Raw genomic sequence first — 6,752 nt, forward strand, 5'->3', positions numbered from 1 at the left:
AGCAGGGAGGTGGCAGTTCTGGTCCTTACTGAGGAAGACAGAGGCAAAGAAGTTATTAAATATGTTGGCTTTGTCATCTGGCGTGACAACTAGATTCCCCGTCTTGTCCTGCAAGGGCCCCACATTTCCTGGGGCCTTCTTTCTACTCCCTATGTATTTAAAAAAGGACTTCTTGTTGATATGAGGCCATGGTTTCCTTATAAGAGACTTGCCTGTGAGAAGGGCTTCAGTTCTTGGACTATGAGAAGCAGGAAGGAGAGGATGTGCCTGGCATGTGATGTGGATCTGAAGGGTGGAGAGTGCTGGAACAGCCTGATATAAGAATCTCTCTGCCGCCCAATGCCCATGGAAGATCACTTTGGTTTCTATAACTCCATTAGGAATTCTGGTGGTACTTACATGAATACCAAGGACTTTGGCAAAGTTTACAAGTTCCCACAAACAGTCCTGCAATCCCCCAGGATTAAAAAATGAGTTGGGCCCTGAAAAATCATGAGGCGTTTGGCACATTCTGACTCAAATCTAAGGGGACTGTTTCAATTCTGTCTGTGTTTTGTTTCATTAGATGCATGCACCCAAGTGACTGCATGAAAGCTAATTATTTTCTGTAGGCCATGACAGAAAATAGCATTCAGCTGTTATTTATTTCTTATTTTGGAGAATAATACTACTTTGGATGTTGCTGATTTGCTTTCCCCCAAATCTTTTGGCTTTCTCATTTCTTGCTGCTCTTGATGCTGGGAAGCAACACATCCTGAATAGCTGCATAAATCTGCATAAAATCTATTCCCGTGCTCAAAGTACCAGAAGGTATCTATCTGCAATTCCTGCACAATGAAACTGTGATGAGAATGTAGACTTTCTGTTCCAGTGTATCTCCACATGGTTGATTATTAGTGGAGGGAATAGCCCTGACACTGCTACATATCTGCAACTTAGACATCAAATCATATGGCAAATTGAGATCAAGCATGAAACTATACTTAGGAGGAGAACAGTCAATAGCACAGTCTCCAGATACCCACATCTTTCCTGCAGAGTAGTACAAAGCCATAGGAAGAACAAAAATTGTTCTCCTCCCCTTATTTCTGTATACAATTATTAGCCTACTTAATATAATATGTAATGATTTGAGCTATGATGAAGAGATCTTGGCTACCATGATCTGGTGTGTCTTTCTAATGACATGTCAACTCCTGCATTTAATGAGAAATATTAAAGCAACATGCTGTTATAACATAATGTTTCTAACCACTGCAATGGCATATTTAGTGAAAGAAATTTCCAAAACTCTTTCTCTCTCTCTCTCTCTCTCTCTCTAACAAACACACACAGGTTTAGAAACAGTGGATCATAAAGGATCTGTTTCACATAACTTAGCACAGATTTAATTTCGAAACATTTGTAAATATTCAGTCAATTAGGCCACTTGATTGGTTGAAGACAGATTACCTTTTGCTATACAAAGGATTCCATTTCTACTTACCGTTTACCATGAGTAGAAGATATTAATAAATATATAATCACAAAGGCATCTTTTAGCCTTCATTATCTAAATGTCAAGTTTCTTGTACGGGTGGACAAGTTGACTTTCTCCTTTCCACACTGTAAAATAGTTATCCTTATTCCATACTCTCTATCTAGTAAAAAGTATTTTTAAAAATTACCCCATTTCTTAGTGAATTTAACCCAGCTTCTCCATGAATTCCATTCACTACCTACTGCAGGTCTATTCACATTTGCAAGATAGAGGCAGAAATTTCTGTAGCTCATAAATAATGTCCTGAAATACTCCCAGAATTGTTCTTTTAAAACTTTATCTTTTTAAATACAAGCCCTACTCATTCAGTTATTAGATTATGCAGCCTTTATACATTATTGTTAACCACAGACATTACTGTGGTAGCAACGTCTGTGGTATGACTGAATTGTTACTAAACCCAAGATTTAAAAATAAACAGAATAATTAAAGTCTGCAGAACTACATATAGAATCTCAAGACTTTTCTGTTTCACTGATCATCACTGTTTTCTTTCTAAAAGGCAAAGTATCTGCTAACTGCAGTTTGCCTGCTGTCCTCAAAGAAGCTTCCAAGTTCCCTTTGTCAGAGAAATAGAGAATGCATTGCATGCCTCTCACAAAAGTGTAGACAGCATGCTCCAAAAGACATAAAATCAAGTCTTGGTCCTACAGAGGGATTTTTATGTAGATTTTGTATCCATTCAGCATCCCCAAGCAGGAGTCCTTGAACTTGGATCCTAAGTAGTTCTGATTCCACATTTGGAATTAAAATAGTTAATGGTGATCTGTTAAAGAAGCTGCAATCTTGCCAGATGATCACCAGGGCTGGATGCCTTGGTTACTCTCAGGAACATTAAGGTCCACCCATCCCAAATAGATCAATCTGTGGGATGAAGACTTTAATTTCTTCCCAGCCAAGCCCAGCTGATGGAATGCTATAGGCATCTACAGGTATGCCAGGTAATTCTGGCATTTACAGAGAGCTCAGTTGGAAGATGATGAAGGTGGAATTATGAACCAGAATGTAACAATAATATCATCAAAATGTTTGTATATTTAAAACTACCTGTCCATCTAAAATACCTTTTTCTATTGAAAAATTCTATGTAATAGAAAATACTCTATATACATCTATAGAAGTGAATACATTATGGAAATCTATGAAAATTTGAAAACATCCTATAGAATTGTGTTCTATACCAAGGATAATATTTTCTATTATATTCTGTTGGATGGTTCAAAAAACTTATTGGGAAAAAAAAACTTACTGGAAAAGTTTTCTAACATATCCCAAAGGACTTTTCCATAAAGACTAATATAGAAGTTGTACATATAGATAGCTCAAATGCAGCATATTAAAACAACTAATAATACTAAACTGAGCCTTTGAAAGAGAGTCCTCAATAAGGAGTGATGCAAAACACTGTGTGTCCCTTCAAAACAATATGCCCATATGGGGATGCATGGCAGAACCCAGGTGCTATAATTGTGAGCATGCTTTTAGAGCATACAGGTGGTGGAGACTCCTTGTGTCATACCTACATGTGCGCACGAATCCAGAGATCCTCTATGGAGCCTTAGATGTGGGTGAGTCGACTGATATTAGGATGCTCTTAATATTCAGGAAATGCTTGGAAACATTCACAATCAGAAAGATTTGTGTGGCTGTGAGAGCTTCATCTGGACATACGGAATGGCAGCACTACAAAACACCAGTGTCTGAAGGTTGATCCACTATTGTTCGCTATAGCTGCCAGTGTCCCAAGGAGAGTAAATGCCATCTACCATATTATTCCCTGGATGTTATTTGTCAACACTGTCAGTTGTTTATCAGTAAAAGGAGATATACTGAAAACATGCCTTCCTTCACTAAAAGAGCAAGACATGCTCTTCAGTCAGTAGGTGAGATGATGGTGCCACAGTGAGGGAAAGCAGCAGTAGCAGAGTAAGGGGTACACTGTTAAAAGAGAAGGTCACAGCAGCGATTCGGCTCATTCATTTTTGCAGACACAGTGGCTTCAGACTGGTAGCAAATCAGGGCATCCAGTGGTTGGCTGTGCCCTGGGAACAAAGCAAAGAAAATATAACAAATAAAAGTAACAGTTTATTTTAACTCCTACTGGAATCAATGGGAATCTTTCCACTGACTTCAGTTACATTCGTATTGAACCCTGAAAGTATAGATAAAAAATAAGAGATGGACAGACTGAAATCTCATTTCCCATAAAACTGTGGTGTTCATTTTGACTAAAAAGAAGAGGCCTGTCTGCTGCAGAGTGGGTTAATGGTCTGTCACTGCATGCAGCATTTTCATAAACACTTAAATGATTTAGCATCCTAAATCCTATTGAAAGCCAAACATCTGAAGGAAGAATCTGAAAAGGGTAGTGTGAATCAGAGTCTAAATCCAACCACTGATTGACGCATAAATCTTGGAACAGTCCTTCAAAACCAGATTTGGCATCTGTAGTTCCTAGAAGTTGAATAGTGCCTGACTGGCTGTTAGCAATGTTCAGCTGGCCAAATTTAGTTGAGTTTTGGTATAGTAGCAATTTATATCCAGCCCCCTTTGCTCCTCAGCTACATAACTGGGCATATTAATCCCCTGTGGGAATTTACAGTGCTGACATTATAATGTGCAGTATATGAGATACAAACATGCTATGCAGCATGCACTACATGCAGTTTGCAAGTGGACTGTTAGCACAAAACATGCAGCATATTAGCTCTCTGATTCAATAAGGGATGGAGTCTCCCCCAAATCTTTTACATGCAAATCAGGCTTCACATTACCCACAGGAAAAATAATTCCTTTATTATAGAGACAAATAGCAACATGTTGATAGAAGATAACAGAAATGTACATGTCAGCATAAAAATTAGATATGCAAATATTAAAATGAAGGAAGCATTTAATAAAAATGGAACTGATCAAACTGTCGCTGATGGAAATTATATGGGCATTTTTCCTTTAACAGCCCTTTTCACTATGACAAAAACAAACTGTCACAAAGAAAAACCACCATCCAGGTACCCAGTGCTTTCCAGTTGCTTTTAGTAGTGGAACCTTTTTCCAAAACTTTGCAGTTAACCTAAAAAAGAAGAGGATAGCATTAGAGCATGTTTTCTGTCATGCAGATTTGTGATCCTTCCCTCTTCTAGCTGTATCTTCCTCCCTGCTGCAGCATCACCCCCTCTTGTTTCAGTCCCTTCCAGCAGAGAAAATATGTTTATTTTAAACATCTGTTTCTTCATTTTCCAGTGTCAGCTTTAGGTTCAGTTTCCCCCTCAGCCTGTCCCATGTCCTTTCTAGCTGCACATGCCCATAATTTTGCCAGATATTTAATATAAAAATGATTACCTTGGCTTCCTGCAAGCTCTGCCACTGCTCAGTGCTTGGCTGCTGCTGAAATCAGTGTGCTCAGTGATGATGTTGGCTGTCTCTAAGCTAAAGCATGCAGTTAAAAGCAGCCTCCAGGAGCAGCAGAGAGTGCTAAAGATGCAGACTTCAGCATTATAGATGCATACTACTGGGATCAAAACACTCCTTTTTCTGTTACTGGGGAGGACCTTCTGTGGTCCTGAGTTGTGTGTTAGAATGGAACAAAGCAAAACAAAAATCCTGTATGTTTCATTAGTCTTCAGAAAATCAAGTTATTAAAATATTCAGCAGCAAATGTACATCTGGAATGTCAGCAGGAATGACACAATTTACCACTTTCTATGCAATGACTATAGAGGTATTATTCCCGTGTGGATTGTAAACTTTTTGGGGCTGGGACTGTCTCTTACAATGTGATTGTGCTGGGAGGCCTAGTTTATAACCTCCAGTACAATTAGCCACCATGTCATTGCATTTGCTTGTGCAAATAATTGCTTTTATAAAGATGACCCTGTGTCCATGCAAATCCAACCTTTTTGTGCAAACAGGTGTGAAATGGATCACCAACTTCCAGATTTCCTTGGAGTGAATTGGCTAAAATCCATTTTTTGTGGATGTAATAAACCCAACATGCATGTAGAAAATGAGTGTAAGCCTGACTGCTCATCCTTGGCATCTTTTTGTCTGTGGGAGACGGTGGATACTGCAGCCTATGACATAGATGCTTTGCCTTGTCTCTCATAATTGAATAGTCCAATCTGAGATTTGCATGATCTGTAGCAGTGGTTGCAAGTGTATGTGTCAGAGTTGGGTGGTTTGGGAACTGCTTGCTTCCTATGGACTTTTTTCTCTTCAAGCTGTTGGAGCCAATTCCCATCAGGGACTTTACTGTCCTGGTGGAGATGGTGATGCCATTTGTTCTGATCACTTGCCATGGTTTCCCATTGGCCAGGATCAATTCTAAATGTCTTCATATCTCACTTGCATGTATCTTTGTAGTGAAGCTTGGGGCATCCTGTTGTTCTTGTTTCCCCGATAGTTCTTTGTATAGCATGTCCTTGGGTATACGTCCATCTTTCAATCTGCTCACAGGCCTACCCAGTGCAGTCATCTCTGTTTGAGTAGGGCTGTAACACTAGGTAAATTTGCCCTTTGAAGAACCTCTGCACTGGTAACTTTATCTTGCCATCTGATGTTGGGTATGTGGTGTATGAGTGACTATGCTCCTCTGCCTTTGATGTCATTTCCTCCATCAAGGTTTCCACTCCCTTCCTCAGGCACTTATCTGCCAGAAGCCATTGGCACTTCCTGAGGTTGCCAGGTTAATAAACCACTGCCCAGAACCTGGCATTGACCAGTACAGGTGGTACCACTTATGGTCATAGAAGTAGTAGGTTTTCAATCCTGACCTGACAGTATTGGTCAGTTTATTAAAATGATGGGACTAAAACTAATGATCTTTGCTATCAAAACTATTCTTTTGATAGTTTATTACTGTAAAAATTCCCCCAACAAAGGGAGACTTCATTAATCAAACTTCCAGGATGAATTATATGTCCAAAGAATTCAGACAAGAAATGGACATCTCTCTGGGAGATGGACTGACACCCTTCCATCAATTCTGGGGAGATATGGAATTGCACTCCTCGGCAGGCATCAGGTATTACTTGAGTTCATCTGGTCCGTGTACAGGCACCCTCTAATTAATTGTATCCACCCAGCTGCTCCAGCTGCACTCCACATGGTGTTGAGTCTCACCCACTCCCTCCAGGGCAGCACGTTGCGCTCCCACACCTGCCCCCCACACCTGCTCCCACACTCCCCACACATACCCCCAATACCCCCCACC

The 6,752-nt window shown here is 39.9% G+C and overlaps 1 long non-coding RNA gene across 1 annotated transcript; it reads right to left on the minus strand.

The window, feature by feature from the left end:
* Positions 1-4,315: 4,315 nt before the first annotated feature.
* On the minus strand, positions 4,316-5,022 carry LOC109288137. The gene is made up of 2 exons (XR_002095071.1): positions 4,883-5,022; positions 4,316-4,613 (listed from the first exon to the last, which is right to left on the minus strand). It is a non-coding gene; the product is annotated as an uncharacterized LOC109288137 (long non-coding RNA).
* Positions 5,023-6,752: the final 1,730 nt, after the last annotated feature.

Source organism: Gavialis gangeticus, unplaced genomic scaffold (genome assembly GCF_001723915.1).
Source record: "Gavialis gangeticus isolate Ggan-Ray unplaced genomic scaffold, GavGan_comp1, whole genome shotgun sequence".
Taxonomy (NCBI): Eukaryota; Metazoa; Chordata; order Crocodylia; family Gavialidae; genus Gavialis; species Gavialis gangeticus.